This window comes from Arachis duranensis, chromosome 6 (genome assembly GCF_000817695.3).
Source record: "Arachis duranensis cultivar V14167 chromosome 6, aradu.V14167.gnm2.J7QH, whole genome shotgun sequence".
Lineage (NCBI taxonomy): Eukaryota > Viridiplantae > Streptophyta > Magnoliopsida > Fabales > Fabaceae > Arachis > Arachis duranensis.
In genome coordinates, this window is record NC_029777.3 from 68628232 (window position 1) to 68637681 (window position 9450).

Here is a 9450-nt window from a genome sequence, read left to right on the forward strand (position 1 = left end):
CCCAAGCTTGAAGATCTTGGAGGCTTTTTCCTACCGTGCACTATTGGAAGCCTATTCATCAACAAGGGGATGTGTGACTTAGGAGCAAGTATAAATCTAATTCCATCTTCTTTAGTGAAAAAGCTTGGCATAGGAGAGGTGAAACCAATACAGATGTCCTTGGAATTAGTAGATCAATCAGTGGTATATCCTAAAGGGTTGATTGAAAACCTTTTAGTTAAGGTTGACAAGTTCATCTTTCCAGCAGATTTTGTGATCCTAGAATCAGCAGAGAATGAGAATGACTCCATAATACTTGGTCGACCATTTTTGGCTACTGCTAGAGCCATCGTAGATATAGAGCAGGGAGAGCTAACCCTCAGGATGCATGAGGAGAGCATCACCTTGAAAGTCTTTCCAAAATTGCAAAGGAATGAAGAAACAAGCAAGACAAGTAGTGACTTCCTTCCAAAGCAAGAAACCAACAAGGCAGTAGAATAGAAAAATAAGCAGCTGCAAGAAGAAAAAAGAATTCAAAAAGAAGCTGGGATGATAAACAAGAAGGAAGGTATTACAACCCAAGTCACTACCAAGAAAGAAAGATCAACAAGAAAGAAAAAAATGAAGAGCAAGAAGAAGGCTTACAAAGGGTGGAAGAATAAGAAAATCCCAACTGAAGGATTTTCCAAGGGTGACAAGGTGCAACTAGTGTATCAACAGCTGGGAACAGAAGATTATTACACTGTCAACCAAGTACTTTCTCTTGAGCATATTGAAATTGAGCATCAAGGCACACAGAGAAAGCTTACAGTGAGAGGTGACAAGTTGAGACATCACCAGCATCAACCACCCTAAAGGGAGTTCAATGTCAAGCTAGTGACAATAAAAGAGCGCTTCATGGGAGGCAACCCATGATTTAAGATTTCTGTCTTTTCTTTCATCTAATAAGCTATGATTCCCCTGAGTATGATTTTGAACTTTCATATTTGATAAATGCATACATTGTTTTAGAGCATAAGTCAGACTTCTAAGTTTGGTGTCCCTTAAGGCACACTCAACTTTTGCTTTTCAAAAGAAAGGGGGCTATTCTTAGAACATATGAAACGACATTTTGATAAAGCATATGACCAGACACTAAGTTTGGTGTCTACATATGTAATTTTGTTCTACAGATTAGTTTCCTATTCATGGGATCAAAACCATACAGAAAGGGATCATGCATCAATTTTTTTATATAAAATACATCAAGTGTGAAGAATGTTTTGCATTGCTAAGCCGTCCCCTCAACAAGAGATAAGTTTGGTGTTCACCAACTTTTAGCATCTTTAATTAAGGGACACCATTGATCACAAAAAAATCAAATAACAATTAAACAAAACAGAACAACTTTCTTCTTTATTACAAGTCAATGGCTAACGTTTATATTAATATTCTAAGGCTAGCTGTTTTGGTTTATTTAGGAGGAAGAGATTGCGACAAAAGCAAGGAGGGGCCACGGCTAGGATAAGCTAAGTGAGGAATGGTCACATGTGCCTAGAGAAATGCGCTTCTTGGGAAGCAGAATTTGCATGCATGCACCATCAAACACATAAATGCATGCAACCAATGAGAAGAGAATCCTCGTCAAAGCCTAAACAAAGCATGCAGACCGTTCAATCCATGAACCTTTTGTATGATCAACTCAATCTCAACCTTTCATGAACACCAACGAACTCCTTCCTCATTCATTATGGTTTTGCTAGAAGGTTTGAAGAATTTGCCTATAAATAGCCGTTAGCACCAAATGGCTTACACACTCATACAAACCACTTTCACTTGTAAGCCATAATATCCTCTACTCCCAAAACTAAAGCCAACAATTTCTTTCTCTTGCACAACAAAACCGAGCATCATCCTAAACACAACACATTCTTCTCTTACTTCCAATTTTTACCTCATTCTCACTTCAAATCTGATGGCCTCCTCAAGTTCAAAAAGAAGGTCAGGAAAGGAACCAATGGTGATCGAGCCTCCATCATTTGACACAAGAAAATTTAGGTCCCAGTTCCATGAAGGAAGATATCATAGATTCATGAAGACAAAGAATGTTATCTATGAGAAGGGCCTTGAGTTGAAGGAAGGAGAATATCCCATCATGAGGCAAATCACTAAAGAAAGAAGGTGGGAACTCTTATGTGCTCCTCTCGTTGACATCAGTGTAGTCATGATCAGGGAGTTCTATGCAAATGCTGTAAAAGAAAACAAAGATAGTGCTCCTTACACAAGTTATGTCAGAGGAGTTGAAGTGAACTTCGGTCCAGCAGCCATCACTAGAGCTCTAAAGTTGAGAACCATAACTTATGCAGAACCTAGTTATGAGACCAGATTGCAGATGGAAAACAATCCTGATGAGATCTTGCAAGGGCTATGTGTGGAAAATACAGACTGGGAGAGAGACTCAAAAGGAGTTCTGAGCCACTTGAGGTGAATAAACCTTACTCCTGTGGCCAAAGGATGGTATGAGATAGTAAGGAGGTCTATTCTCCCTACTGAAAATGCCTCTTGGGTCACAATCAAACGAGCACTCTTGACATATTGCATCCTACATGGAGGGGAAGTCAACCTCGCACAACTCATAGCCGACAGCATTCAAGAGATGGCTAATAGCACAAGTAAATCAAGTGGTCTTGGACATCCAAGTACCATCCTTAGGCTATGCAACAAGGCTGGAGTGATCTTTGAAGATGAGGACACAGAAAAGGTGAAAAAAGGGAAAGGGATCACCAAGAAAAGTATGGAAGGAATGAATGAAGACGATGATCAAGAGTGGGTGGTAGCTCCCAGACAAAGGAGATCACAAAGAGAGGAAGGACGAAATCAAGCTCATGATGCCATAGACATGAGCCAGTTACAAAGATCAATTGAAGAACTATCTCAGCAACTCATGCAGGCTCAACAAGGCCAAAATCAGGGGCGCCAAGAGCAATATCTAGAGCCCCATCCAGAATTTAGGGAGCAAGGAAGAAGTTAGATATGTGCAAAGAATGGAGAGTGATGAAAACATACAAGCAAGGTTGGAGTATTTGACCCACAATTTGCCAACACTCAATCCACAGATCAAGCCATTTGAGCAATGCCCTGAATTTGAAGCCAAGCAAAAAGTAAGGTCTCATCATTATACGGAGCTAACACTTAACAGATTGGAAGAAGTTGGACTCTCAGGGCTCTTGGATTCTGTTTGGGATAGAAGATGTCCTAGTGAAGAAGTCCGAGACTACTCCAAGCTAGGAAAGAGAAAGAAGAAAAAGGGAGAATCAAGCAGCAGCCACAATCATTAGAAGGTGGCAAAGTTCTTTCATACTTCATCTTTCATGTCTCTAATAAGGAGATGCATGTCTGAAACATGATATGCCTCCATTGTTTATTTCTTTTACTTCATGCAATTTTTGTTCTTTGCTTTTCTTTTAATCATTTAATAAATAGCTAGAGAAATGCTAAATCTGCATGTTGTTTGTTATCCATCACTTAGTTAAATTTTGTTTTGTTTCCCACATGCTTGAATAAAAGAGAATTGTTTGAATTGAAAAGTGAAATATCCAATGTTGCATAAGTAAGAATGGAAGTTAATGGTGGTATATGTGTTTGATTAAATGCATAACTCATGAAATAATTGCTGCATAATATCGTTTTCATTTAAGTGTGAGTTAGCTTGCTGTTATAAAGATTCTTATCAATAAAGAAAAAGCCCTTGGGAACAAAAACAGAAAGAAAAGGAAAAAGAAAAAGCCAAAGTGGCAAGAAAAACAAAGAATAAAGGTTGGACACCAATGGCTTGGACCCTAGGACATATGCCTGTGGTGTTCTTGTACTAAGATATGCTTGGATAAGTAAATTCTATGGGGTATTTTAAAACCTGGTCACTTAGATCAACTGATTTGGGATGGCCAATTGAAAGTCCACAATAAAGAGCAACTTAGATACAGAACATTTAGTTATCCAAAGAGATGCTGGGCATCAATGATCCTAGGAAGAAATAGTGAGCCATGTGTCTGTGGTAGAAAGATGTTGAGTACAAGAAAAGAAAAAAATAAAGCCAAAGGCTACTACTGCAACATTAGACACCAAACCTCCAAAAGAATAATAAGCTTGTTAAGCATTATAAGAAAGAAAAGTTAGCAAGGGAGTAACTAAAAAGTAAGTCTTATAACAGCAAGTTTAGCAAGCCTTTGAGGAAAGATGTATACTATGTAACAGCAACAATAATTGAGTTATCATTGTCTGCATAAAGACTCCATAAATCAAGTTCTGCTATATGGCTAATAAGGATATGTGTTCTTTTCTTGTTCATTTCATTTTCTCTTAGTTTTGATGCTTGCTTGGGGACAAGCAAGATTTAAGTTTGGTGTTGTGATGACAAGTCATCATATACCCATTTTTCAAGCTAATTTCACTTGTTTTATTAGTCTTTATGCACTTTCTTGCATCCTAAGCAGGTGATTTGGAGTAAAAATACATAACTTCTTTAGATCAAGCAACTACCATTAAATTGATGCTAACTCATGAGGTTTAAGCTAATTTTAATTGAATTTTAATTGATTTATAAGCCTTGTGAATTTAGTGATACTTTGAGTAGTTGTTTCGGTTTATTATAGGTGAAGAAAAGAAGAAAAGAGAAAGCGTGGCTTAAGAAAGCGTGGCCCAAGGAGAAAAAGGCGTGGCGCATAAAGGAGGAGTGCAAGCATTGCCCTCCACAAGGGCACACTGCCCTCTAGGAGGGCAACATGAGCAAACAAGCCAAGAGAGGCAACGCTGCCCTGCCCACGACAAGGGCAGAGCACAAAATTGTGCCTTGGATCAAAGAAAGCAAAAACACTGCCCTGCCCTCCTCAAGGGCAGTATCGGGCTCACCAAAGGGAAAAATTCAAAGAAAAATTTCACCATTGCTTGCCACAAGGGTCGAACACGGAACCATGAGGAAACAAGAAACTAAGCCTTAGTTTGGTGCCAAGAAAACCAAGAAAAAAGAATAGCGTGCGCGTCACTCAAGGATCGAACACGGAGCTTCAATTTGGAAACATTGCCCTGCCCTCTGCAAGGGCAGGGCAGCATCTTGTGGTGCACGGCCAGCGCACCATTCTGGCGCACCAAGGGAACGCACAGGCATCACTCGGCAGCACCAGCAGCGCGCACGGGCACCATTCTGGCGCACCAAGAAGTTCTGCCCTGCCCTCCGCGAGGGCAGGGCAGCATCCTGCATGCACCAACGCACCACACGCACGCACCATGGGCCAGATGCACCATTTTTTGCCCTGCCCTCCACAAGAGCAGGGCAGCCTCCTGGGAGCTACTTTCTTCATGGGCTAAAATTGGATTAAAAATCCAAAAAAATTCATTTCTTCACCAAATCAAAAGCCCATCCAAATTCCAAAATATAAGAATAGAAAGTGTATAAATAGGAGATAGTTTGATCTAATTAGAACCTTTTACTTTACTTTTGAACTTTGATCTTTCTTTGGAGCTTTGAATCTTTATTTTTGGAACTTTTGAGATTTCAGAGAATTAGGGAGGAGAATTGATCTCTCTTCTTCCTCGTTCTTGCTTGGGCAATTTTTACTTTTCTTGTTTTGAGTTTTGGGTGTGAAGAATTGAGGAAATTCTGTCTCAATCTCCATTCAAAATCTCTTTAAACATCTTTCTGCACAATTGAGTTTAATTTCAATTTCCTTTACTGTTTCTTCTTCAATTTCTTGTCAAATGAACTTGGATCTGGGAAGGCAATTGAGATCTAGACTTTGCTTTCTAGTCTCTTGAGTCCTGAGATCCCATTTTCCTTTTTGGTTCTTCTGTGAACCCTGCTGCAATTTAATTTCATTTCCTGTTTGAATTTTAGTTACTTCCAAGTCATCTTCTGCTTTATTAATTGCTGCAATTTACTTTCCCTTGCTGAAATTCTGAATTCCCAATCCTCAACTCCCCTTTTCCATTCAAGAAATTTACATTTCTTACATTTTAAGTTACTGCAATTTACATTTCTTGCACTTTAAGTTTCAGTCATTTAATATCTTGTTCTTTAAGATTCAGCAAATTTACTTTCCTGCTCTTTAATTCACTGCAATTCTCCCCTCTCCCTTTAAATCCCAAGCAATTTAGCTTCTGTTAAAGATAAACCACTCAACCAATACTTGATTCGCTTTACTAAATCAACCACTAAACTAAAATTGCTCAATCCTTCAATCCCTGTGGGATCGACCTCACTCCCGTGAGTTTTTATTACTTGATGCGACCCGGTACACTTGCCGGTGAGTTTTGTGTTGGATCGTTTTCCACACATCATTGCTGCTCCATGTGTTGTTTCTGCCACTCTTCTTGTTGCTTCATCCATTTGGACTGCATGGCAAGTATTTGCTCTTATCCCTCTATATGTTTCATCTCTAAATCCTCAATGGCATGTAAGATATGACTCATATTGAGGTTGGCCGGGTTGTGTTGCTATTCTTGTTGGTAATCTCCCTGATGATACTCCTCTTGATGAACTTCTTGCTGGGCTCTATGCCTTCCTATATGTGGCCTTCTTAGTTGTTGAGCAAGTGAGGTATGGACCATGCGCTCAAGTGTGACTGGCTTCCCTGGGTTCACCCAGTCTGGACTACTGTCCTCAAATACTACCTTAGCCTTGTTGCACAAGCGGAGAATGGTGCTGGGGTACCAAAGCCTGGCACCTGAATCAACTTTCTCAGCTGACTCTTGAATCCCTTCGGCAATAAGCTCATGCACATTGATTTCCCCACCTAGTACTAAGCATTGCACCATACTGGCTCGGTTGATGTTAACTTCTGAATTATTAGCAGCTGTAGGATGGACCTTCTTACAAGCTCGAACCATCCCTTGGCCTCAGGATGAAGGTCTCCCCTTTTTATGAATTTTGGTCTCCCATCAGAGTACCTCTCCCAGTCAGCTGCTATGACACAGATATCTGATGCTATCTCTGAGATTTCATCCTTAGCGAGGCTTCTACTTATCCTTGATTGATAAGTCTCCTCGTCAAAATGAGGGAATTTCAGTTGAAGAGCTCTTATTATGGCATTTGGGCTGAAGTCTACTTCTCGTCCTCTCACATAGCTTTTGTAGGTAGGGGCTTTGGTTTTCTCCTCTCTAACTACATTTGCATAAAACTCTTTGATGAGGTTGCCATTGATCTTACTTTCTGGACTGGTGAGCAATTGCCATCCTCTCTGTTCAATTTTTCTCAAAATCTGTGGTGATTCATTGGCATTGATTTGAAAGATTAACTCTGGCAATATCTTTCTGGCCCTTATCCTCTCGAATTCTCATTCATGGAAGGCCGTCTTGAATCTCTTCTTGTCAAAAGTTTGAACTTGATGATGCCATGACTTGAATTGTTGTTTTGAAGTGGGTTGAGGCTTCGGATAGAATAAGAGAGGGTTGGTTAAAACAGAGTGTGATGAAGGGTTTAGTGTACCAACAGAAGTGTGAAGAGTGGGGATTTGAACGTAAGGAGTGAGCATGCACTAAGGTTCACTTATATAGGAAAAATCATGAGTGCATGAAGGGTGTGGATTGCATGAATGTTTCCTTGATGGACGAATGGGGTTGCATACGAAGGGAAGACAAGGATCATCACTTGATGGGGAATGTTGGTTCGGTCTTCAAGACTCTTCCTCTTTCAATGTTGCATGGCAACATTTCCCATGCCTTCCTTGTTGAGACAAGTGTATGGTTCTCTTCGTGAAGTGTCTGAGCCTCCCCCATTAAATTGTCTAATCAATCCTTATCAATGCTCCTGTTCCTTCCCTATAAAGATAAAATGAGAAAAGTAACAAAAGATATTAAAATAACATAAGAACTGTACGGCTAACATTAATGAAAGGGGAGGAAGATTTGATTATTTATTCCTGAATTCCAACTAACTAACTGTGTATCTTTATATGCACATTGGTGGCACCATAGGGTGACACCAAACTTAGTTTGGAGCACTGTGATGAAAAATTTTGTTCAAAGCTTAAAGACTAATGCTTTGAACACCAAACTTGTTCTTCACTATATTCTGCATATAAAAATTTCACACGTGTTTGTCAATTTTTTTTTGGTTGGAATTCATGAATATGGATTTATTCACTACTTCTGAAAGCATGTAGAACATGGGTTGCCTCCCATGAAGCGCTTCTTTAACGTCACTAGCTTGACGTTACCCCCTTATTATGGTGGTTGGTAATGCTTGAAGTCTTCTCCTCTGGCAGTAGACTTGTATCCATTGGTTGTATCAATGATTTCTACATGCTCCAAGGAGAGAACTCTGTTAATGGTGAAGACCTTAGGTAGCTGAGATGGTACAGTGGGGAGATTGGGGGGGATATCTGTGAAATAGGCTGAGACTACTTTATCCCCTAGAGAAAAATCTTCTGTAGGGATCTTCTTGTTCCGCCACCCCCTTGGTACCTTCTTCTTTGTCCCTGGTGCTTTTTTCTTACTCTTGGTGGCTTCCTTTTTTGATGAGCCTTTGTTGCTGCCTTCACTTGCTTCTGGTGGCTTAGGTTCCTCCAATTTTTCCTTGACCTGTGGCACTTGTTATTTGCCTTGTCCATCAACCCAGTGAATTTCAGAATGAGCTGGTTGTGCTCCAATGCTTGCTTCTTCCTTTAGTATCTCATGATGATCTTTGCTTGGTTCTTTGTCCTCTTCATCTTTTTCTAGTGAGAGTTCGAAAACACTGAAGCTCAGTTGTTCATCATGAATCCTTAATATTAGCTCCCCTTTCTCCACATCTATGAGTGCTCTAGCAGTAGCTAGAAATGGTCTCCCCAATATGATTGGGTGCAGGAGACTTTCTTCCATGTCCAAGATGATAAAGTCTGTTGGGAGAAAGTATTTTCTAACTTTGAGCAACACGTTTTCCACCACTCCTACTGCTTGCTTTTGAGTCATGTCAGCCAGCCTTATGACTACATCTGTAGGTAGTATTTCATTGATCTGCAGCCTTTTTACCAGGGATAGGGGTATTAAGTTGATGCTTGCTCCCAAATCGCAAAGTGCTCTATCAAAATTTGTTTCCCTTATAGCACAAGGGACATGAAAACTCCCTGGGTCTTTTCTTTTCGCAGGCAATTGTGTTTGAATGAGGGTGCTGCAATCCTTGTTCATCACTATAGTCTGGCCCCCCTTGAGTGAGCTCTTCCTGGGAAGTAGTTCCTTCATATACTTGATGAATGCTGGCATTTGCTGAATGACCCTGATGAATGGTATGTTCACATTCAAAGATGCAAATGAGTCTAAGAACTTTGAGTACATTCTCTTTCCCACAGCACCCTTTAGCAGTTGAGGAAATGGTGCATATAGTCTCAGCAGCTCCTGTTCTGAGATTTCTGGTTCTTGTTGGTCTTTCTTCTCCTTCTCTACTAAGGTATTTTCAGGTTGTTCTAACAGCTTGCTTGGCTTGTCTTCAGTCTCCTTGTCATTTGTAGTGACCATATTGCA